General features: G+C 49.3%; 1 protein-coding gene and 1 pseudogene across 4 annotated transcripts in view; one reads left to right on the forward strand and one right to left on the reverse strand.

The window, feature by feature from the left end:
• DPP6 (dipeptidyl peptidase like 6) overlaps positions 1-25,400 on the forward strand; it is a 949,991-nt gene that overhangs the window by 236,492 nt on the left and 688,099 nt on the right. The window lies entirely within an intron of this gene.
• Positions 7,763-8,600, reverse strand: LOC102901001 (annotated as a pseudogene).

Here is a 25,400-nt window from a genome sequence, read left to right on the forward strand (position 1 = left end):
ACCTTAGTAACCGATGACTCAGGCTGGACACCAGCGGGCTGCTTAGATGGATGAGTCCAGCCACCTCTGCTGATCCCTTCTAGCTATTCAGATGTCCGGGGAGGACCACAAAGAGAGGCAACTGCCCTTGTTGAGATGTTCTCTTCCCCGGGGAAAAGAGAAAAATCCCAGACAAGCTCTGGGACTGACAGGGAGAGCTGTAGCTTAGCTGCTCCGGCCCCTGGGGATAAGCAGGGTGCATTGTGTTGTGGAACCCGCTGCGTGTGCCTTGGAGGAGTTTGCTACCTGGGTGCACCTGGGCACAGGTCCTCACACAAGCCTCTCAGATAGCCTCCCCTGACAACCCAGGGCAGTACCGGTCCCTGCCCTGAGCAGGCTGTTAGGTCATTCAAACATGTCTTGTCTCAGGTCCCACTGCTTCACCATTTGGTTTTTCTTTAATAGTGCAAGGTTGGGGGGAAGGGCTTTCACAGGGACAATTCTGAAAAAAAGCCACTGAGGTTTTGTTGTTGTCACTGGTCATTTTTGGTTTTACGGAGGGAGGATGTGAAGACTGATAGGGATGACAAGTTTGTGGCAAGTGCAGTCTGTGTCCATACACGCGCACACATGCACACACCACAGCCTGTATCAGATTTTGCACGCAACCTTCCTATTTTCTTCTGGATCATTTCCAGACTCCCCTGGTTACACAGATAGCAAGCAGAGAGATGTCCCTCACTTCAGTGGGTCAGGTCCTGCGGGAGATGTGTGGATTCTTCAGGCATCTGGTTCAAGGAACTAGAAGTCTCTGAGGAGGGGTTTTTGGGCGGTTGGTGAAAAATTCTGGAGGATCTAGTTACTGAGAATCTTGGGGAAGACAATTGAACTGCAATGCAGACAGAAATTATGCACTTTTTGCCTTAAGTCTGACTTAAAACTGTTGAATTGTTATGCTTGGAGTAGAACAGGGCAGTTTCCATTGGATAGGCTCTAGGTGGCGCCAGGAGGAAGGACAGGCAGTGGTTTCTGAATTTTGTTTCTGATGATCTCCACCCATCTTCCTCTCTTTTTTTCTTTCTTCTTAGTTTGGAGCATCTGGTTATAGTTCCTTCTTTTCGGTTTGATATATGCCTAGCACCGTTTCTCAGATGAGCAAAAGGGTTGAACTGGGGAGCAAATTGGGGACCTAACATTCGAAGAGGATTTCTGCTGATGTGGCTCTGACCCGTGTCTCTGACTTAAATTCAGGAAGACCTGACACCAGTGTTTTTTCCTGGAAAATTCAGAATTGTGTGTGTGTGTGATATGTAGGTGCAGGTATAAACATGGTGTACGTGCCTGTAGTGTCCTTATGAAGTACGTATAAATATATGTATATATCTAAAATGTATGATGAGATCAATGACACAGCTAAATGTGGCATCGAGTTCTTGAAAGCTTTTCTCAGAAATGTTATCCAGTTTGGAAAAGTTAGGTCTAAAATTTACAAAAAGATAGGTGTACATATTAAAACGCTTTTCCTTCAGGAACGGCAGGTGCGTTTTGCTTGAGATACTACTAGTTTAGAAAGATAGATGTTGGGGCGCCTGGGTGGCGCAGTCGGTTAAGCGTCCGACTTCAGCCAGGTCACGATCTCGCGGTCCGTGAGTTCGAGCCCCGCGTTGGGCTCTGGGCTGACGGCTCAGAGCCTGGAGCCTGTTTCCGATTCTGTGTCTCCCTCTCTCTCTGCCCCTCCCCCGTTCATGCTCTGTCTCTCTCTGTCCCAAAAATAAAATAAAAAAAAAGATAGATGTAAAAACTGCTGTTTTGACACCACCTTTGTCAAGATGAAAGAATTGAGAGCAGTCGTTTTGCCACCTAAACGTAAACCTGAAGACGTGCATGTAATTAGGAACGTATATAATAATGGAATCATAATCACGGATTACTCTTTGCATGTTGGCCCTGCCTTTTACGACCTGGATTTCAGCAGTTGGGGAGCTGGCCTGTGGGTCGCGGGAGCTGTCCGAGGTGCTGAGGCATGGCCGCGGCTCCCTTCTGCACATCCTTACACTAGAGCCCGTGGCCTTTATAGCCCTCCTGTGGCTTGTCAGTCAGGGAAAGCTGTTCCGTGGTACACAAACAGCTTTCCCGCCATGGTCACGGAGACCATGATAAACAGCATGCCTTTAAAATCCAGTGGGCCTTGTGCCTCTTGTCCCTCCATCCAAAAAGGGGGAAATAAAGTCCCATTCTTGACTTCTGTGTATATGCACACATGCCTGAGTATGATTAAAAATAAGTAATTTCCACCAAAATAAAAGTTACGGTAGTCACAAGATTTAGTAGAGATGAATCAAATGCTGAGATTGTACAGCAGGTAATTAACTAGTATTGCATTTCCTATCTGCACAACCCCCCTGCCCCCACCACCACCACACCCCCGCCACGGAACCAGAGAAAAGCCTGCTTTGGCTGGATGGGTCAGTTCTGGGATGTGAGGTTAGCTCTGAAATAGAAATAAAACCAGAATACCTTTTCTATTGGAGTTTCCTCATCAATCTTAAATTTATTTAAACATAAAGTCAATTACCTGGGTAACCCCTCTGAGGAATCAATAGCCATTTTGATTTAAAATTCATTTTGTAGGTTTAAAAATTAAGTTGACTCTTAAAGGAAATGTTGCAAGAAGTGACTTCTAATGGAATTTAAGTAATTTCCAATAGGAAATTGTGACTGTGACTGATTTTAAAATACTGGATTTTGTGTCGCCCCTGCTTGCATGTTTTTTGTTTTTTGTTTGTTTTATTCCTTAAAGGACTCCGTAGGGCTTAGGCAGTAGTCTTGTTGAGGCCCCATTAGTATGTTCCTGTATTCTTCATGGTCGTTGACACGTGATTTCCTAACAATACAAACACGATGACAAACGGGATTTTAAAACAGCAAATTGGCCAAAGCAGGCGCTGAGCATCAGTCCCCTGACTTACGATGTCTGTCAGCCTGACAGGGCCAATTTCATTATCCAGTATCTTCAGCATGAGGTTTGTTCTCCAGCAAGCAGCCCATTGTTCTCTCCACCTTGAGTTTTCACTGCTACGATGTCAGCATCCTGTGAATTTTTGATGGGTATTTGTCGATTTTAATGTTTTAAGTAGTTTGGCTGTACAGATATGATGTTTCTTTACCCTGCCTATGTTTGTTCTTCTGCCCCAGTGTTAATTTTCTAAGTATTTAATTTCACATCGTTTTCCTAATATATGAGGAAAAGACGAAAACTTTCAACTACCGATTTGGTCCCATTCTTCTCATGACTGATTTGACAGTGCTCAGTGTCGTCATCTACAGATCATCCGTGGGGTATATCACATGAAGCTCCAAGTGACCTTTGACTTGAGGAGACAGGTGGAATCGCCATCTCACTCCTCATAACGGTGGTGCCTACAAAGTAGGTCCTATTACATGCCGAGCAGTGCAATTCGTCCCGTTTCGGTGAATATATGTTGTTGCTATTACTAATAACATTATCCCTTGATATGACCCTTCTCTACCAGTTCTTTCTTCTCTGCCTGCAAACAGACACAAAGACCATCCTCACTGGTCTGTTGCTGCCCTGTTTTTCTTTCTGGTTTTGTAGTCCAACTTCTCAATCAAGTAGTCTACAACTGATGCCACCTGCATATCACCAACAGTCTTCTTTTCCTTGTCTTTCTTGGTGGCAGACTTTGATTCTTACCGTTCTCACTGAGGAAGCTGCACACAGAGAACGTCATCGGGAGTCTGCCCTGTGTGATTCCTCTTCAGCCTTTGTTGTTACAGCTCCTGGTCTTGGTGACCACCACCCTGCATTTCCGACTTTTGCATTGCATGTCTTTCCTGATGCGGCTTGAATTCCTGTCCTGTCGCTTTCTTTCTGAACTCGGTCTTTGAATTCTTGGGTACATCAGTCCTCCTACTCTTAACGTAGGAGGGTGGGAGAACCTATGCTCCCCAGTTTTGGTCCTCCACCATTCTATTCTTTACCTTTCATGCTTTCTAAAGATAAATTAGATTTCAGGTAAATTAGAATGAAGGTAAAGGGAACCGAGCTTATCCTGCAGCTTCTGTATTAGAAGATGGCTAAGTAGCTTCCTTCCTCTAATATACATCCCCTCGCCTTTCTTCTGAAGGTGTTTTTCTTTTCTGTTTTATAGGATTGTAGAATTAGAAGGACCTTGATGGTGACCGTCTTGATCTCTCTTCTGAGCTTTTTTTCCACATGTCAAGCAACTAGACATTACATCATTTTTGCGATGGCGACAAGACAGCTGCACGGAATGTATCCCTAACATTCCTCCTCTCTTTACGTCTGCTTATGCTAGATACCCTTCTTCCTAATCTCTTTATTTGTTGTGATAGTATCGCCATTTCGTCCGTATCCCAGCATGGTGTTCCACGTATGCAATCATGTAAAAATGACATTTTCTCTATGGTTTTGTTTCTTTTTTTATATTAGATGTTTCACCAGATAAGCTTTGAGGTCCCCTTATGAGTTTAATGCCATATAAAACTATGTCTTAGCACTCTGCTGGACATAGTACTTGTCCTGAAAAGTTTAGCTTTTGTACTTCAGAACGTATTTTAAATGCATAGGAAGTGTTTACTACCTAAAACAGTCTCGCTGTCAATGTTTTGGTAAAGTGAATAATCACTCAAGTTTTAAAAATATAATTCTGTGTCTGTAAAGAATTTGCTGAAATTATAATACATCTGTAACAAAATTATATAAAATTTTGCTTACTGTCTCAGCACAGAGAATGTAGTCATAATTGGGAAATTGTCTAGATTGAAGGAAGTAAGACTCATGACATAAGCAAAGTCAGTGCTCGCTGAACCATGAGTGAAGCCAGATATAGCATCAAAAATACCTTGCCTCTGCACTACGCCTTGATTTTGTTTTTAAAGTGCCGCTGTAAGTATTCTCATTGTGTCTTCATAGTCACCTTGGCTAGGGAGGAGAACCCTAACAAACAGCTGATCTGTGGGCTTGAAAAATTAATAAGGGTAAACCCAACTACTTTTCCGTCGCATGAGTCAGTTGTCAACCGTGAATGATAACAAACAGATTTCGGTGTGTTAACAAGCCTTTGGTCTCTAGAGCCAGTCACAAAAGTGTGTGTTTGCTTAAAGCCAAAGTTGTTTGTGGAAAGTGAACATTATGCCTTCTCAGTGGATTTGAATTCTGTGTAGCACTAAGACGTCTTGAGGTGGACACGGAAGCATACTCTATTTGGCATGCTTTTTTCGTGCTGCCGGCACCCACTTTTAAATAATTTACTTGTCTGTGTTTCCTGCAGATTTAAGGAGGTCTGAAGCATTAGAGTAACATCATATTAATTTATATTTTTGAAAAGGGGATCAACTCATTTTCCTGCATGAGATTAATATTCTAGCATCACTGTGTAGACAGGAATTTCTTGAGATGTTGGCTTTGGACATTTTTTTCTTCTTCATGAAATAGAGCTTTTTAATTTTGTACCTAAAGCTTTTTCTCCCGTAGAGTCAGAATGATTAATGAGTTTAATTTTTGCAAGCAACTGGCAGGAGTTGCTGAGTAAGATGTACATGCTGATTGTATATAACCCTGTTCCTTTTAATTACTCTGATGATAACAATGCATTTATCAACTGCATGCAGAATGCCTCTGTGCAATATACAATATTGATCCCTTTCATAGAGCATTGCCTGTAAAAATAATATGTATAATAATCCTTTCAAAATTAAATTCTGCTTAATAAATTTGGTGTTAAGGGCATTGAGTGCCCATGTGCTGTTACGATTTGCTTTTATTTAATCACATGAGTTTGATTTTATGTATATGTAAAAAAAAAGAGAGAAAATCAGTCAGCCTTTCTCATTAATGACTTTTGGGACATTTATCTTTAGAATGATCTAGTATTGGGAAATTATCTGAAATAGAACATTTAAAAATTGATAGCATCTAATTTTACAAATGAGAACGCTCCAGGTAATTATGTGAATAGTATTTGGCAAGCCACTTGTGCTCCTCAGAGAAACTCAGCCTTCCGTCCTATCCTGCGTTCTTCTCAGTATGCTCTGTGGTACCATAATTGAGTGGAGGAATGAACTTAATTGTATCATTGGACTTAAAAAGTATGAACATTATGAAATCTAACAGTTTAAATTAATTTGGTTCCAAATGGATGTGCTAATTGCCGAAGGGAAAAACAGTTTTTCCACAGTAGTCTAAGATTTTGCTCCGACTTGTTTGACATGTTTTCCCCCATAGATTTATTTTTCTTCCTCCCTATATTTCTTGCTGTCTTTCCAGCATCATCCAGATCTGTTTGGAGCCCAGGACATGTTCAGTTTTGCCCCACAAATGATAAAGATACAGACATAGATGTAATTTTGCAGGGAGACTGGAAGCCAATGTGGCCTGGAAGGTCCAGATGGTAGAATTCCAGGTAGGGAAAATCCTGCTTCCCAGAATCAGAACATCTGAGGTGACGGTGGCTTGTGCAGCAGGCACTGGGGACAGATGCTGTACGTGAGCACAAGGCAGGGATCGGAACCTTGTAGGGGTGCCGGGAAGACAGAGACTCGGGTAGCTATAGACGCAGTGTTCTCAGGGCCTAAAACAGTGCTTAACTTAAAAAAAACAAATTTCCTTTCACTCATGCTGCACATGTAGATGAACAGCTTGAAGACTTTAAGATCATTCCGGCAATATGCCTGATGGAAGTGAAACACACACACTCACACACGCTTTTTTTTTTTTTTTAACATTCAGAGGGAACTTAAGGATTTTCCAGGGCCTCACAGTCATTGTAAAAATCAATGTGTAAACTTCCTACAGTGCTTGGATTTCTTTGATCTCAACTTTTACCTCACATAATTTTGGGTCAATCTTAACATGTTTACGTAAAAAAAAAAACCAAAATGGAATGGGGATATAGGTATCTTTCCCAGTTTGGAATTGAGAAGACCAATTTATTTTTTCTGTCTTCTGTTGTTTACTGTTTGGGAAGACTTATGTTAGAGACAGAGCTACTGGAATTACTACAGCAGCTTTTGGGGATCAGTGGGAACCTTGCTGTATCGTCCTGGATATGTTTATATAATTGTGTGTATCCATCATATTTCATGCATTGTATATTTGATGCATTCAAGGTGGCACCTGCCAGCAGGGGTGGGAGTGGGAAGGGAGTAAAGGAGCATTGGAAGAACTACAAATAAAGGGCAGAAAGAGAGGGAGAGAGACAATCCCAAGCAGGCTCCAGGGCAGAGACCAGCATGGGGCTCGATCCCACCAACCATGAGATCGTGACCTCAGCCGAAGTCAAGAGTCAGGTGCTTAACCAAGTGAACCACCAGGTGATCCTTTCCCATTTCTTCTTGAAAGCTTTTAGAGTTGTGGGTGTTCATGGCCCCAAGAGGGGGTCCACTGCAGTGTGAACGGTCCAATTACTGGAGACGCCTTTCTCTCTCTCTTTCTTTCTTTCTTTCTTTCTTTCTTTCTTTCTTTCTTTCTTTCTTTCTTTCTTTCTTTCTTTCTTTCTTTCTCTCTCTCTCTCTCTCTCTCTCTCTCTTTCTTTCCTTTCTTTCGTGCGAGCAATCATCTGACATGTAAAAAGATGCAACAAAATTCAAAATGATACCAAAATGTCAATTTCAGAACGACAGTAAAAAGTGAGTGCATATAGCCATCCTCTGCTCATAACAGAGCAAATGGGTCAGTGGAATAATTCACGCTGTGGCATATTTCTATACGGAGTGGCAGTAGGAAAAGTTGGTAAAGGAATTAGAACTCAAGGGCTCCGTGTTCATCTGGCATCTGCTGAATGTTGTACCTGTGGTTAGAAATGTACATGATGGGAATTCAAGGGATCTTCCAGATCCTTCCGGTCCTTTGTTTCAGGTCGGGGTCAACAGTGGCCACAATGTGACACTTGTGCCGAGTTACCACCTGTACTGAGCAGTCATCTGCATAGATTGTCTCCTGTGTGCCTGGTAATTGTTCGCATCTTGGGTCCTTGACAATCCGTAGCCACTCCAGACTTCTGTCCCAGTTTCTCAATTTCAGCCATTACACAGTCAGCTATTCAGGGATACACTTGGCATACAGGCAGTCTGGCATTGATTGCACTAAGTTTGACTTTAATGGAAAAATTGATAAAATTGGTGTCAAACAGGATGTGGTGAGGTGGGCTCAGCTGTGTGTTATATTGGAGGAATAAGTGGGAAGGATGTTGGGACACTTCTCTTTTCCTGAGTGCACTGGGATCTTTGCTTTCTTTTCAGGTTGTAATTTTTAATTATTATATTTTATTTGTGTGTGTGTGTGTGAGAGAGAGAGAGAGAGAGAGCGAGCGAGCATGAGCAGGGAAGGGGGAGAGAGAGAGGGAGACACAGAATCTGAAGCAGGCTCCAGGCTCTGAGCTGTCAGCACAGAGCCCGATGCGGGGCTTGAACCGACAAACCGTGAGATCATGACTTGAGCTGAAGTTGGACACTTAACCGACTGAGCCACCCAGGCGCCCCCCTTTTTAGCTCTGAATCTGTCCATTAAGCATCTGATTTTAGAGACTAAACATTTGCTTCATGGCCGCCTACTTTCTTGCTTTCTTTCGCTTCCCCATGTTCATGCCACACTCTTGTTCTTGTGGAAAGATGCTTCCACAAGCATCTTGTGCTTCCCCATGGCTTCTGCTCACCGACCCTCATTGCCATGGCGTCTGAGGAAGGACAGAGCTGTAGACGAAGCCACGTGGTCCCCTGTCTTCCCTTCTCATTTTGTTCCTGCCTCAGGGAGCACTTCCCTCTCTACCCACCTTTACAGGTCTTCTCAGGAATATCCATGGAGGGGATGGCTGTAGTGTTCTAGGACACTCGGGCTGCATCATAGAATACCCAGCTGCTTGTGCAGGTGAGTTCCTGGGTCCTTCTCATCATGCGCATCGGTCTTTTCCCGTGTGCAAACCTCTGCTCTCCATTGCTAAGTGTGAGGGCACCGTGCTGCGGGGGAGCTGCCGAATCCCAGGTGAGCGCACCCGTTAGTGGCTCCTCCTCGCGTTCCCTCTCTCGCCAGCATGTGCTGCCAGCCATACAGACCTTCAGGAGGAGTGTGGGCTCGGGTAGAGCTTCTGTGCGGATAGCGGTCAGGTGGAAGGACGGATAGGGTCGCCACAAGGTGGGGAGCAGAGGGACGGGGGCAGAGAAGTCGAGTTGGTTTAGATTTTCTCAAATGGGCACTTGGCTAAGTGCTGGAAGAGGGCTGGCTTCTCACGTGGGCGGGTGTAGGGGTCTTCACTTTGGCTCTGCAGATGCTTCTGGGGATGGCGTCCCCTTGCTCCCTTAGACGGCGGTGTGGCCGCGCCATACTTTGGCTGGGGAACCGGGAGTGGCGGTGCGGGGAGCACTTGCAAAATGGAAGCTTCCAGAACCAGCATGGGCGGGTTCTGTACTCACCTTCCTTTTGCCATGGAAACAAGGGGTATTTCAGAGAGCGGCTGCTCAATGGGAAAGCTGTGCACTTCGGTCTGTAAACACGGAGGTTATGTTACCACAGCGTAACCTGGTTGGAGCCGAGGAGCGCAGGGCGCGAGTGTTGATGTGGGTGGTCTGTTCCTCATTTCTGGGCCTTGGTTACATCATCGCCCCGGCCAGAATTGACACTTCCTAAAGTTGGGTGGGTAGTTTCACCCTGCCTCCTTGTGTCTCACGTCAAACTTTTTAGTTGCCAAGGATGATGAGTCAGAAATTCCTTTGGGGAGGACTGCAGATGTGGTAGGGCATGAGTCTTACCTGTTCCATCGCTTACTTTATTTGGGGGGCAAGTGGGAACAATTCCTTGAAAGACAGGTGCGCATGCTGGCAGTGTGCAGGGGTGAGGGGTGCAGGGACTGGGCAGTGGGAGGGATGCTAGGTAGGACACTAAATGACCATGGCAGAAGCCAGCACAGGCCTGCAGGGTGTCAACGAGGGCCAGCCTTAGAGCCGAGGCTCTGGGTCCTTGACGGGAAACCTTCTAAGTCAGGGAAGTGGTGGTTGGTTCACAGGGGAGGCTCTAAAGGTTCTCAGTGTGGAGAACAGTCTCGGTCCCTGACTCTGCCCTTGGCATTCGCTACGCTTTTCCGTCTTAGTGGATTCAGGATGAGGTTATTTGCTCTGTGGGAACGGAGAGGTACGTGTCTTCATCTGAATAATAGGAAACGTCAGCAGAAACATCTAGCTGTAGCCCGGTATCTTTCTCCCCAATTAGCATCCTGCCTATGGTCATTTAATCGCCATTTTGTATGTGGGAAAGTGTCATGAATTTCTCTTCCTTTCTTCTAGATTTTTGAGCTTCTCTCAAATTCAGCCCCCGAATGACGGGTTATCTATTAAAAGGAGAGGGGGGGTGCCATGAGAGACAGGGGTGCCGTTTCTATAGAAACGGGAGCTGGCTGTGATGAGCCGGGGCATCTGGCTTCCTTGTTGGGCTGCTGGCCTCACTGAATACTCAATCACTGCTATGCTTCCTCGTTGATGTCCTGCGGCTCTGACGGGATCACATCAGTCAGCAGGGCTGTTGTTTGCACAGGTACAAGGAGAACACCTGAGCAGAATCCTAATGCTCCCGTGCCCGCCTCCCCATGGTCTTTCTCGTGCCACCTCTGCTCCAACAGGTCTTGTCTTTCACCACAGCTGGGGAGAAAGCAGTCTTGCCTTCCGAGCCTTTTATTGCTCCTGGGGCTCATCGTGGTGTCTCTGAAGCAGGAAAGGACCTTGAGTGGTCATTGCTGGCCCTCAGTGTCTCCCACTTCCTCTTACAGACACCATCTTCCTACTTTAATGGGCTTCCAGGAAAGGTTTGCCCATCATCATCCAAGATCTGCTTGGTCTTGCCCACCCAGTTCATGGCAGGCAGGTCAAGGGCATCACCTTCACTCTGACCTCACTAGGAGAGCTGCCCTCAGCATCCTCTGCCCCATGTCGGAGCTGCCCAGCCACTCCTGCGCTGGGAACCATGCGAGGGCCCCTCACTTCTCTCTCTCAGAGTAAAAGCCAAGGTTCCTACAATGAACGAAGGGCCTGCGACGATGTGCCTCCCCACTCTCGCCCTGTGGTCTTCTCCTTGGCTGTTCCACCTGCTGGAATGTTCTTCCCAGGTGTCCTGCCGGTCTTTGCTAAAGTGCTACTTTCTCAAAGACTCTACACTGCCCACCCCATTCAAAATTGCATCACTCCTGATACTCCCTACCCTGCTCAGGTGGAAGGTGTTTATCATCTTCCAGAAAATTATATAATTTTCTTTTTATGCCTGTGTTATTTTTGGCCCCCGCCCTCTACAGCCCCCATCAGGACATTGGCTGAACTAGCATAAGGGACTGTGGCTGGTTTGTCCTCTGATGTATCTAGGCACCCGGTACAGTGCCTGGTGCCCCCAAGGTTCTCGGTGAGTATTTGTCATATGATGAGCGAACGAATGGTATCCTACCTGAAAAATCTCTCTTTGCTTCTGTCTGAATAATCACGTTCCTTTAACCGTGTTCTCAGGACTTCTTCTGAAATTGAAAGGTTCTAAAATTAGTGCTCTGAACCTCGTACGTGGTTGATCACGACTGTCTGCAAATAGATTCTCTCCTTTTTGGGATTTTCTTTATTATTTGATTCTGAACAGTGGAAGTTGGCTCTTCCAACTCAAGACTGTAGTTGAGAAGATGAAACGGTTATTAGGGAAACAGCAGGCTTTACTTTTGTAGGATCTGCTTTAAATGTCAGTGTCTAGCGTTTGTAATATTTTGTCTGAATTTAAAAATAAGTGCGAGTGAAATATACATTTCCTACACACGACTCTTTTTGCTGGCTCTTTTTGTGGTTATCAGCAAAAGTAGTAGAAAAGAAGGTCCCATTGGGAAAAGTGTGTATCTTTGGGAAGAAGAGATTCCTATGAATTCAAGAAGGTGATAAGTTGGTTTTGATTAGAAATTCCTATTACCTAATTTGCAATTTAAGCGAAAGCAAAAGATTGCACCTTGGTTTTCCATGGTTCCGTGACCGTTGGCAGGTGGAAAGTCAACTCAGAGTATTTTGGAATCGTATGTCATTAGCGGAATACTAAAGTTCCCAGACCAAAACGCTCAGTTTCTGCTAGAGGAACTGTGCCTGGGTGCTCAGCCCGGGGCTCATTTCCTGTCTCTAGCGTCCATTTTTATAATACAGTCAGGACTTAGCTGCACTTATGAGGGGGCTGAGACCGGAGACTGCCACCCCTGTTTCATCCCTATTCCCTCTGCTCCGCCCAGCTGAGTGGCCTGGCGGCTCAAGGCTGTGCTGACACTTTGACTCAAGTCTCCATCAACAAATTGTGCAAAATGAAGATTGGCCGTTTTATTTTCTGTTGTCAGACAAGGGTTGGCTTGCACGTATGTGTCGTGAGTGCTCTCTTGCCCACCCCAAACTGGGCTGAGCTGTTTAAGAACAAGGAAGAAGGCGCAGCAGCCCTCCAATCGGGAGAGGGTCTGCGTCACGGGCACATTTGGAAGGGGTAATCAGAGAGCTGTGGGAAGGCTGCATACTTCGTCCAAAGACGTGCTAATAAGCACGTGGAGTTCTGGAGCTATCAGATGGGGCCAAAGTGCACGCAATTAGATAGAGATGATGCAACCCATAATAAGGAGATGCATCGCTGGGCGTGGGGAGCTCTCTGACCCCTGCACTGAAGTAGTCCAAGTGCCTGAGAACACTTAGAGCCAAAAGACTCACCAAAGCACGTTTTCTGCTGTGATTACTTAAGGAGTAGGGATGTGAGTTGATGTGCCCAGGTTTCCAAGTTCAGCATCCAGTTCAAGTCCCGGGAGAGAGAGGGGTCTGCGGTGCATGTGAAAAGCCACTGCACACCCCCACAGTTGGCTCTCCATGCCTGAGAGGACCCAGTGGGCCCCAGACACCTGCAGCACTGCCAGCCGCTGGAAGGGCAGTGCAGGTGGGATCTACCCAGCAGGGCCTCTGCCGCCCCCCCCTCCCCCCGCCTTTACATCTGTGAGGAGTCAGGGTGTGTGGTTTCAGGGGCACTGGGATGATCCCGGGGCCACCGCACTGAGCGTCTCACGGTTGGAATGTAGTCACCTGCCGATTGTTGGAGACGCGCATGCGGCCCGAGGAAGAGGCATGAGGCCACTGGGTATTTGGCGGGAGTCAAGAGAGGGAAACCTCTCAGGTAAGACAGCAGAGCTGCTCTGGAAACAGAAGCGGGGCACAGGTGAGCTCGGGGAGTGAAGGGCATTCAGCCAGGAAGGTCAAGGGTGTGTATTCGGTGCTGTGTCGGCCAGTGAATGCCCACTGTGACTGCGTCAGAGAAGCCAGACTCCCCTCCTCCCCCGCCCCAGGCTTTGGTTTGGAGACGTGAGCTTCAAACTGTGCTTCCCCGAGTCATAGCGCTCCTGATGAGGGCCAAAGGAGGAACAGGAGACAGGGCCAGTGGAACGTGGCCCCTTCCGTACAGCAACTGCACTTTTAAGGCTATTTCCTTGTTGATACGAGTTGACATGAAACAGTGTGTTGGGACAACACAAGCCCTTCTTGAGTAACAGCCCAAGGACCAGCGAACTCACACGTACCGGAGCTGACGTGGCGGTTTACCAACGTGTCGCACGCAGAATTCACTGAGGCGCACACCTAACGTCACGTTACCGCCAGTAGGGCTCCATTTCTGGTTTCTGTTTCTTGTTCCCAGGGTCTTCATCGCGGGCAGCGTGGCTCAGTGGGTGGGTGTACGACCCTCGACTCAGACCCCCTGAGCTTGAGTACTGACTGACTCTTCCCGCCATTTACTCATTGCTTAGCCCCCAGAAGTTACTTAACTGTTTCTGGACTCCGTCTTTTTATTTATACAGTTAGGAGAAATAAATCATGGTATCTTGCTCACCAGTTGGTTAGGAAGTTTAAGTTAATACGTGGGAAACACTTAAAAATAGTCCCTGGCGTGCCATGCATCATCACGATGTCATGAAGTCCTTATTGAAAGATGTAGTTGTTCTAGAAAGGATGGGTGGAGGGCTGGTGTGCTTTTCGGACACAGTGGCGTGGAGCTGGAGGTAGAGGGATGTGGGAAGCCCCCCAGTAATCACAGGTGCACTGAATATTAACCATAATCCCTTGTGCCTGAAACTTAACTATAATGTTGATAGGTGGGTTGATTTAGTGGTCTGGTTAGGACAGCTGGACTGAGGGGCAGCATGGTTTTGGGGGGGCTGATGGTGTCACCATTAACTACCAGTTCCCTCAGCGTGGCTCCGTGTTCCATCCCCCCTGTGTGGCGTTCCTGGAGGAAACACGGGGATTTGGAACTAGAGGTCCTAGGTCACACTCCCCTCCGGAGACGACAGTAGATGAGGAAGCACAAGCTGACCCCTAGATTAACCCTGAGAGCCTTGGCACACCATCAGAGAACACAGACTTGCTCCCCAGGGCTGTTCACGGACATCCTCCAGGGCCAGGCCCTGCCTTAAAACGAAAGTAGGAAATGGTTCTTGAGAAACGTTACTTCCCTCGGGAGTCCCTTTCATGATTGAGAATCCAAAGTATGATACATGGTGCGTGCCCAGCACGGTGGGCAGAACGGGTCCAGCTAGAAGACGTGGAAGAAAGAATCGTGGGTGAGCCAGCTGTGAGTTGAAGGAACGTGGAAATAGGTCGTCCAGCCTGAGAACTAGGAACCGGGATCCCCAGCAAGCGAGGTCCCCAGAGTGGAATAGTGGAAAATGGCCAGATGCAGGTGTGACTGCAGCGGTTTTAAAAACAAAGAACGTGGGGCCCCTGGGTGGCTCAGTCGGTTGGGCGGCCGACTTCGGCTCAGGTCATGATCTCACGGTCCGTGAGTTCGAGCCCCACGTCGGGCTCTGTGCTGACAGCTCAGAGCCTGGAGCCTGTTTCGGATTCTGTGTCTCCCTCTCTCTGACCCTCCCCTGTTCATGCTCCGTCTCTCTCTGTCTCAAATAAACGTTAAAAAAAATTAAAAAAAATTAAATAAAAACAAAGAACGTTCTCACTGTGAACAGAGATCTTAAACCACTTCCCATGATGTTTCTCAGAAGCTTCGACCTAACGCCTGAATTTTAATTAGTTCTTTCTCTATTAGCAGTTATACTGGCAATGTTTCCATTAAAACTTTCCAGAAGTCTCTTCGTTCCGGCTCACCAAAAACCAGAGAGTTGGCCACTCTGTTGTATCCGCCGAATCCTCACTTGAAGTGGTTTCTGAGGTTCTCTGAGGTTGGAAAGCCTCTGCACTCAACCAGCACACTCTTCTCTTCCCCAAACAAAGCACACAGAGCCAGCATTGTGTCCAGGCAGTCTTTGGAGAGTTTTCTACAAACTCAGAGATCCTTAGGCTCCAGATACCCTGGGATTGGCCCACTGGGTCAATGGAAGCCATGGAAAGGTATCACGTGCCATGAACTGCCCGATGGTCAACTCTAGTGGATAAAACAACATGGCATCCCAGGTGTGCCTGCCGCCCGCTCACCGTGTAGGAGCTAATGCACCGTACATGTAACTGGAGCCTCAAGGGTTCTGGAAAGATCTGGTAGCATCGCTGGCACCTGTCTCACTGTCTGGACGGGTGTCACTCAAAGCTTGTTGCCTTCCAAGCTGGCTTCCCAAAGAAGGACCTTCCCAAGGAGGCATGCATCGAGATGCTTTGTGAACAGAAATACATTTAGGGAAAGACTGGAGGAAAATCTCTGCTTCACCCAGCTCACCTCCAGGGCAAGGTGGGCAAACTGCAGCCCAGCCAGGTAGGAACGAGAAGGAAGAATCTGTGTCTGTCTTTGGAGAAGCTCCCACAAGTCCCGACACCTTGCTTGCAGGGAGGAGCGTAGCCCGTATTTCCTTTCATGACACGAGTCTTGCTCAACATCGAAAAGTCTGAGCACATCCGATTGTTCTGAATCACCAGCGCCTGGCATGTTTCCTAGTCTTTATGGCTCCAGTACTGGCCTGTTCTCACGTTCACAGCGCTCTGACAAATTCTGGTGACGGGTAGAATATAAAATTTCACTTAAAAATACAATTAGGAAGAACCTAATTTAATCTAATTCTTTTACCATCAGTCATATTTGTGTATATTTAACTGTCAGCTTTGCCGTTCCTTTGAAATAAGATTGGATCTTTGTTAACACAGAGCTTAGGGGAAACGACACACAGGGATTTTCCAGGCTGTCCTTTTTAAAGTCTCTGCTTGTGCAGAAAAGGGTTCATGGTCAAAAAGTTCGGGAAGCATTGAATTCTTCAAGCTCATTTGATTTGCTTTATTTTTTTTTTATTTTTTTTTTTAACGTTTATTTATTTTTGAGACAGAGAGAGACAGAGCATGAACAGGGGAGGGGCAGAGAGAGAGGGAGACACAGAATCGGAAGCAGGCTCCAGGCTCTGAGCCGTCAGCCCAGAGCCCGACGCGGGGCTCAAACTCATGGACCGCGAGATCGTGACCTGAGCCGAAGTCGGATGCTCAACCGACTGAGCCACCCAGGCGCCCCTCACTTGATTTGCTTTCAATGAGAACTCCACACTGAGTGTTACCGTACAAACTGGGTGTCTCAGAACAACAGACATGTGCTGTCTCCCTTAGGTCTGAAATCAAGGGGTCGGCAGGGCCGCGCTCCCTCCGAAACCTCCAGGGAGGACCCACTCTTGGTCTTCTAGCTTCTGGGGGCGCCGGGTGTGCCTTGGCTTGTGGCCCCATCCCTGGAGTCCCTCCCTCCGCGTTTACATGACAGTTCTCCCTGTGTGTCTCTTCCCTTCTTATGAGGACAGCAGGCACATTGGATTCGGGGTCCACCCTACCCCAGCATGACTCCACCTTAACTAAATTACATCTCCAGTGACCCTGTTTCCAAAATACGATCACATTTTGAGATACTGGAGGTTAGAGTGGTACACCTTTTTTTTTGCAGGCGTGGGGACACAGCCCAACTCATTAACACTGACTGACTTTTGTCTCAAAGCATATCATTTTTAGGTTATTTAAAATATTTGGAGGATGACTGTGTTCCTCGGAACTTTAAGGAACACATCTTCGTTGCTCAATTTGACTCATCCGCTCTGTGCAGTGGACTGTTTATTGAATCGTTATTGCCATTTGATTGGTGCTTCCTGTTTTTGGTGATGTTTCCTTTGGGAAAAGCCATTGGGGGAGGAGGAGAGGGAACTGATTTGGAGATAAATAATTAGGACAGTCTCAGTGGTGAGATGTCATGCATTTCGCTCTGGGGGATTCGCAGCTGATTAGGGCCATGTCACAGCTGGATGCGTTAAACAGGAAAGGGATTCTTGGGCTAGTTGGTGCCACCAGACTTAGGGAATGACAGTAAGACGTTGCAAACCTGAGATGTCAACCGTCGTCTGGTCTGTGGATGGCTCACTTCATTCCGTAAGGACTTCTGATGGGCCTGTTGTAAGATGCTGCATGCCGTGTTGTTCTGGGAACCCAGACATAGCTAATTTTGTGACTGCAAAACCCCGGGGCACATACACCTGCTTCTGTCACCCTACTGTTGGGAGCACTGGAGAGGATGCTGCCGGCAAGGTCATTGTCAGAGGAGGAGGCGTGGCTTTATTTCTATTTCTATTTCTTTTTTTCTATTTTCTATTTCTATTTCTATTTTCTATTTTTTCTATTTCTATTTCTTTATTTCTATTTCTGTTTCTTCCTACCCAAAACAGATTGCAAGCATGAATTGGCGGGGGTGGGGGAGGGGCGAAAACAAAAGTAGAGAGCTTCCAGACTGCAAACAGAAAACCTGTGTGTCTTCTGCGCTGTCACAGCATGAAAGTGTCTGGAATCTCATGCTTGAAAGTATCCAGACAGTACAACGTCCACGCCTAGACCCAGTGCTGGCTCCCAGTGGACAAAGGTGCTGGCCTCATTTCTCCCCTGCCCCTGAGGTGTGGGGCGTGAGCTCTGGGAGACAGAAGGTAGGAGAAGGGTATGTAGTGACCACTCACATGAGAGGTTGGGTTTCCTGGGAAGCCAGTCCTAACCTGTATGTTCCTAACCTGTATGTTCCAAACCTGTATCCAGAGGAGTAGTTTGGTGATGTCAGATACCCCCCCTAATATGACCCTTGGTCCAGCGTTGCAGCACAGGAGGACCATGGGGAGGACCGTGGGGAGAGGTACTCAGGGCTGCAGGGGAACGTTTCGATCCTCCCCGCCGTGAGCACTGCCCACGCCTCTCTGCATGGGCTTGGCCAGGTGCTATTTCTGTCCCTATGCTAGCAATCGCTCGTGTCCCTGTTGTCCCCAGCTGCACATACGTGGATACCGGTGTTTCTTTGTTGAACACACTTTGCCTTCTCCGCCTTGCAACTTGGGCTACAGTTTATTTATTTATTTTTTTTAACGTTTATTTATTTTTGAGACAGAGAGAGACAGAGCATGAACAGGGGAGGGGCAGAGAGAGAGGGAGACACAGAATCTGAAACAGGCTCCAGGCTCTGAGCTGTCAGCACAGAGCCCGACGCGGGGCTCAAACTCACAGACCGTGAGATCATGACCTGAGCCGAAGTCGGACGCTTAACCGACCGAGCCACCCAGGCGCCCCTGGGCTACAGTTTGTATTCTCTGCTGTCTTGGTGGAAGCTTTTAGGGGAGGTAGCCTCCTTTAATGGCCCCTCTTCCTGAAAGCCACCCTAATCCCTTAATCTGGATTCAAGGTCCTTGTGACGGGCTCCTGGGATGCCCTGTGCGCACAGCTGTGGGGGCATCTATCACACCTCACCGGAAGCCGCTTGCGTTTTCTTCCTTTTCCACTGGCATCTGAGCTTCCGGAGGACAAGGCATGGGACACGGGCTCCCAGGGGCCAGAGGACTGCAGGAGAGAGACGAGTCCTGGCCACTCCAAGCGCCTCCAGGATCCAGCCCTGTGCCTCTACTTGTGGTCTTAACTCAGAGTCTGCGTTGCTGCGCCTGCCTGGCATTCTGTTTACTCACTGTTTCACCTAACAAACAGTCCAGGGTGGAAACGAGGACATAAATGATACATTGCCAAGGCCAAACATGAAGGAGTAGGAACGTCTAGAGCAGCCTCCTCAAAGGGCACCCCAAAGTCGCTGGCATTTCTCCATTATTCATTATTTCCTTCCCAGACACCTCATTTCATGCTGTGACCAATTTAAAAGAAATGAGGTTATTTTTAAGATGTGCCCTTTCAAAGAGCAACAGCCACATCTCCCTTGGGGTTTCCGGCTCCTTCCCAGGCAGTGGGTAAAAATCCGTGTTGGGGGACGAAAAATAAAAGGGAAGAGTTTATCTGGGAAAGAAAGAAATGTAAAATGTCACAAGCCATTAAAAGCGGCACTCACTGCCTTTGCTCTGCTTTTTGTCCATTCTGTCAAATGACTACGTGTATACCTCAGGGGACGCTTTCTGCCACAGGTTTGCTTTCCAAGATGACCCATTTCTGCCGTCGGTTGGGACCCGAGCTTCGTCTTTATATGCCTACGGCAGGGCGCCTCTCCGGGCAGCCCCTCCCTGTGAAGCCCTCCTCCTGCGGGCCCCGCACCTGACCCCTTGGCCTTCCCTCCAACATCCCGTGCTCTGACTTGCCTCCACAGTCATCTGCTAGCCCTCTGTCCCTTTCCGCAGCTAGAAAGCAGCTAGTCCCCCTTCCTTGTTGATGGATGACAGGTGCGGGTGCCGAGTTCTCTGGGAGGTGAGTTTTGGACATTGGGGATAGGACAGATCAACGGTTCCGTCCACCTTGCCCCGGGCGGTAGGTGTTGAACGTGAAGTGTCTTCGCTGAGATGGTTTCTCCGCACACCCGGCCTCCTCGCTAGGTCAGAGATCTTTAAGTGCAAGGGCATGCTGTATTCCCTTGGGAACCCCCGATGTTTGAAATAGAGCTTGTATCACATACGTGTTTGGCGTGTAGGCAGAACATCGTGAATTGGCGGGAGATACACGTTTCCTTGGATCGTTTGCGAAACGTCTGCACCTCTCTGCTATTTGAAATAAAAAATCTTAAAAACTATAGTAGAGATGTAGATAAAACTGGCTTTTCAGATCACCGGTCTGGTGCAGGGACTGGCAGACTTCTTCTGGAAGAGCCAGATCCGTAAATAGTCTTGGCTGTGAGGGTGACACCGTCTGTCACATCCACGCCACCCTGCGGGCGTGGCGCGGAAGGAGCCGCGCACAGTGGCCGCGTGCCGACGACACCTTGCTGATGAAAATGGGCAGAGGCAGCTTTGGCACACGGGAAGCAGTTTGCAGACTCCCGAGTTACAGGAAGCAGATGTGGGGAGCAGCGTAGACGTGAGTCACTGCCTGCAGACCCAAGATGAGCGGACTCACCCATGTATTGGGAAAATAAACCCGAAGGCTCGGGGGCACCTTTCGATCAAAACCGGCGACCCAGACAGTAAAGAATCTCACAGCGGATGTGTGACGGCCGGAGGCCGATCAGCCTCGGACGCTGATTTGCCAGCGCAGCCGCGGAGAGCGGTGGTTTGGGCTCTGGAAGGGGTCGGTGTGAAACCCTGACCGAGCAGGTGGCGAGCGGCGGTGAGAAGCAGCCGGTGCGGGGAAGACGCCAGCGTCAGGTTATAGAGCCACGGTGTCCAGGAGAAAAGAGAAGAACCCGACAGCACACGCAGAGGGGACTTTAAGAAGGAGAGAGTCCACATGTTCCTCCTGTGACTCAGCAGACACCGCCCGGGGCTGGATGGAGGGACGGAGAGTGCTGTGAGAACTGTGGGGCAACAGTGGGAATAAATACAATTCACTGCACACTCGAGTTCCGTTAGCGGGAAATCGGATTTGGGTTTCATTTCTGTCACTAGCGATAGGCATCGACTTTAAGGGACGAGGGGAACATTTGCCGTTTAGGGCATTATTTTTGCAAGGGCGTATCGGTACGGTGCTAATAAGGCCATTTTATGTATTTACTTATTTTGTTTTATTTTTTAACTTTTTTAAATGTTTATTTTTGAGAGAGAGAGAGAGAGAGAGAGAGACCAAGTGGGGAGGGACAGAGGAGGGAGACACAGAATCCGAAGCAGGCTCCCGGCTCTGAGCTGTCAGCACAGAGCCCGACGTGGGGCTCAAACTCACGAATCAAGAGATCACGACCTGAGCCGAAGTCGGATGCTTAACCGACTGAGCCACCCAGGAGCCCCTAATAAGGCCATCTTAAAGCCTCTTTCAGTAATGGACCCCAATGCCCTCATTTGGTTTCATTGAAGAGCTCCATGAAGACAGATAATCAAAAACTTCACTGTGGGTTTCCAGCCTTGGTGGGCCATTCCCCCGTGTTGACAGCCACATGCCTTTTCTGCCCTCTCTGCTTTAAAATCTCACCACCCTTTCAGGGGCTCCTGGGTGGCTCAGTCGGTTAAGCGTCCGGCTTCGGCTCAGGTCGTGATGTTGCGGTCCGTGGGTTCGAGCCCCGCGTCGGGCTCTGTGCTGACCGCTCGGAGCCTGGAGCCTGTTTCCGATTCTGTGTCTCCCTCTCCCTCTGCCCTTCCCCCACTCGCAGTCTCTGTCTCTGTCTCTCTCTCAAAAATAAACATTACAACAGTTTTTAAAAATCTCACCAACCTTTCAAGGACCAGATAGTGCCCTCCCCTCTTGCCAAGATAGCACTGCCTTGTCCGTCCATCTGTGAGCTTCAGCTGGCATTCCACTGTGATGGGGCCGGGGCCTGGGCCCTGCCTTACCTCATTCCACATGTTAGCACCTACGTCTCAATCTCCTGTGACTTAGCTGGGTGCTAAGCAGGGCCCGTTATCAGTGCTCAAGGGCACACTCTCGGGTTGGGTCACTGTGGGGCTGACAGCACTGTCTGGAGGGCCCTCTGTGACTGCTGGTGCCCCATCCCGGGCAAGGTCACAGGAAGGCCATCACGTGGTGTCCTCTGGGCTGGCCATACGGTGTCTCCACACAGCTACCCCTCCCTCCCCCCTGCCCACTGCCACGGTGTTCTCCCCACACCAGCCCCCCACCTTGACCTCGCCCGTGAGCGAGTCGGACGGAGTGAAGTTCCCTGAAACCACTCATCGCTTCCTGCCTGTGAGCCTTCACTCATTACCATCGCTCCCGTGCTGGTCTGTTGTCTTCCAGTCGTGAGTGGTGGGCACCTGCCCACGTGACTTACGCAAAACTGTAGCAAACTTTAGAACGAGCCACTGGCACCACTGAGGCAAAGGCAGTGTGTGTTTTGGAACGTAACTCACGACTTCTGCCATATCTGGGAGCAGATGGTCCCGGAAGGGAAAACAGCTTGTCCCCTTGCTGTGCCCTCCGAAGCCCAGCTGTGAGCCCCAACTAGGCAGTTACACTGGGGGCCCATCGTCCCCTCCAGGCCCGTGTTTGTGAGCGAAGCAGAGCCCGAGGCATGGAGTGGGGCCAGGCCCGAGGGGGAGCTGCTCAGCCTGCCTGTCACCGCTGGGCCCCAGAGTGCGTCAGGGGCAGGTCGGATGGGGCAGAGCCTGAACAGGACCCAGTTCTGCTCCCGGGGGCTGGAGGTTCTTCTGACCTGCCTGCACGAGCGCTTCCCGATGGCAGCTGGGTTTTTTCCTCCTGCACAGCAGCCCTCCTGAGTCGCGCCTGCCCTAGGCATCCCCAGAATGTCCATATTTTAAATGTTGGAAACCTCCGTTCTTCTTCCAAGGCTTCTCTTAGTATTTCTGTGATGACCGGGATAGATGTCAGCCACCACCCGGTTCCTGCTTGCTCGTGAACACACCGCCGTGCAGTTGGATAGCTGTGCACCTGCACAGCAGAGCCCTCTGCTGGCCTGCGTGAGGGCCAGGTGGCCCAGCTTCTGCTCAGCTGTGGTGCACGGAGCAAGCTGAAGGAGCGAGATGCCCAGCTCTAGAACCCACCGGCTTTCAGATGGAACCCGCCATCACGAAAGGAAGGGGCGGGGGAGCTCTCGAGAAGGGGGTCCTCAAGCAGGGCCTGGCGGGGGGAGCTTTAGAGTTTGGCTCTGTCGAGTGGGAGGAGTGGCAGAGAAGATGAGAGGCACGTAGAGATTGTGCAGGAGAGGGTTTGCTTGTTCATACAACAGGCTTTCACTGAATATCGGCTACAGCGCAATGTGGGGCCGATGCCAGGGGGTACAGACGTGCTCGAGTCTCAGTCTGGTGGGAGAGACAGGCGTGCAAATGAGCAAGAGAGGTGGGTATGTTGTGAGAAGGGTCCCAAGCAGCAACATCCAAGAGACCTGTCAGTGGCGATGGAAACACTCTGCATCCGTGCCGTCCCCTCCAGTAGCCGACACCTACCCGTGGCTGCTGAGCACGTGGCCTGTGCCACTGAATTTTAAATTGTAGTTAATCTTAATGTAGGTAAATTTAAATAGCCGCAAGCACCTGGTGGCTACCATGTTGGGTAGCATGGGCTATAGGACCGGGATGAGGAGTTTGTATTCGGGCAAATAACGGGAAGACAGGTTGATGATGCGTTGGCTTGAAAACCCCCTTATTAATCTCTTTACGAGCGCAAGGATTCAGCATGCGGCACTCCATGAATAAAACAGTCCTTGCCTTCAAGTTTAACACATCACCTTATCTTATTATTAAGTGGTGGAGTATGCAGAGGGCCCTATGGGAGCAGGAAGAGAGAGACTTAATTCTGTCTCAAGGGTGTCAGGGAGCGTTTCCTGGGAGATAGGAGTGCCTACGATGATTCTTGACGGATTAATAGCAGATAACCATGGGAAGAAGGAGAAAGATATCTCAGGCTGAGGTGATGGCTCCTTCAGAGCCACAGTGGCGTAAGAGAGCCCTGCGCATTCAGGTACTTGGGTGGCCTGAGGGATGGTGTCTGTGGGGCCGAGCGGGTAGAGGTGAGCCTCAGAGATGGATGGCGTGTCGCGGGGCTCTTGCGTGGCAAGACTGACATGGTCCTTGCAAGGTGATGGAAAGTCATGGCAAGCTGAAGCGGACACGTGGCCACGTCTTCTTCAGGTTTTATAAAAATCATCCTGCGTCCGGCCTGGAGGCCAGAGGCGTGGTGTTGGTCGAGGGAGAGGAATCGGGGGATGGGTGGGCAGAAGCTCTCGTCGAGACGGCTGCCGTGGCCTGCGAACAGAAGCGAGAAGGCAGACTGTCGACAGGTTGGAATCGCACGGGCTGTGAATGGGTTTCTTCTGATTGTGACGCGGCACCGACTTCCGTTCCTCTGTTTCCATTTCAGGCTTTTGTAAATGGCAGTGGTAACGCTAGGAAGAAGGGGGCAAGCGTGAGAAGTATTTAAGAGTTTGAGAAAGACTGAGAGACTTTGGTGATGGATTAGGTGAGAAAGGTGGGGTCGGTCAGTGCTATGGACTGGATCGGGCCAAATTCGCACACGGAAGTCCTAGCCCCCAACGTGATGGAATACGGGGATGGGCTATTGGGAGGTGGCGGGTTAGATGGGGCCTTGGGCGTGGGGCCCTGGTGATGAGCTTAGTGTCCTTATTGGAAGAGACACCAGAGAGCCTGCTCCATCGTGCTCTGGCTCTCTTGGCCGTGTGAGGACCCTTTGACCGGGAGGCTTTCTGGAAGCCAAGCAGGAAGAGGGCCTTCCCCAGAACCCAATCGTGCTGGGACCCTGACCTTGCGCTTCTAGCCTCCAGATCTGTGAGAAGATACACTGAGGCCGACTCGTCATCGTATGTTGTTGCAGCAGCTGAGCGGTCTGATGGGGTTGGGAAAACCCCAGGGTGGCCTCAGGGGCATTGCCCTGTGTGCAGAATACAGTGGCCGGTGGGCAGGGCCAGACGAGAGAGACAAGAGAAGCCAGTTTGGACATCGAGAGCCTGATGGGATGGACCTGGGCCGGAGAGGTTTACATTTCTGTGTCATTACTCTGTTAGTGATGGTTGAGCTATGGGAGCCGAGATGGTCCAGGGAAAATGTGTGGTGCGATGGGAGTAGCCGGCTGGTGGACAGACTCAGGATGTTTGAAGGTGTGTACGTGTACCAGGCAGAGCAGAAGCCCCGGGAGGAGAAGGATGCTGCTGACACGGATGCCAAGGGGAAAATAGCTTTTGAAGTGAGAAGGTGGCCCCGTAAGGGGCAAGTGATACAAAAGCAGCAAGGGGCCCCGTGAACTCGGGTTCCACGGTACTTTGGTGGCCACGGCCAGAGCAGTCTTCTGGAGCACAGGTGTTGGCTAGGCTGCCGCGGCCCAAGCAAGGAGACATCACTAACTGGGAAATGAAGGCGATTCATAAGACCCTGAGGCAGGGCCGGGGCATCAAATCTAGGAGAGGTTTCTTGCAGGGACCGGAAGGGGCCTCCTTGTGCACAAGCCACAGCTTCAGGCCAGAGCCACAGACCCAGGGAGCAGAGAGGCCAGGAGGGGAGGCTGCCATCCCCCAAAGGGAAGAGTTGACATTTGGGCCCGTGGCACAGAGGACGTCCTGTCCAAGGGGGCCTCTGAGGCGGGTCTGTTGACTGTCAGGAGCT

Source organism: Felis catus, chromosome A2, assembly GCF_018350175.1.
Source record: "Felis catus isolate Fca126 chromosome A2, F.catus_Fca126_mat1.0, whole genome shotgun sequence".
NCBI lineage: Eukaryota > Metazoa > Chordata > Mammalia > Carnivora > Felidae > Felis > Felis catus.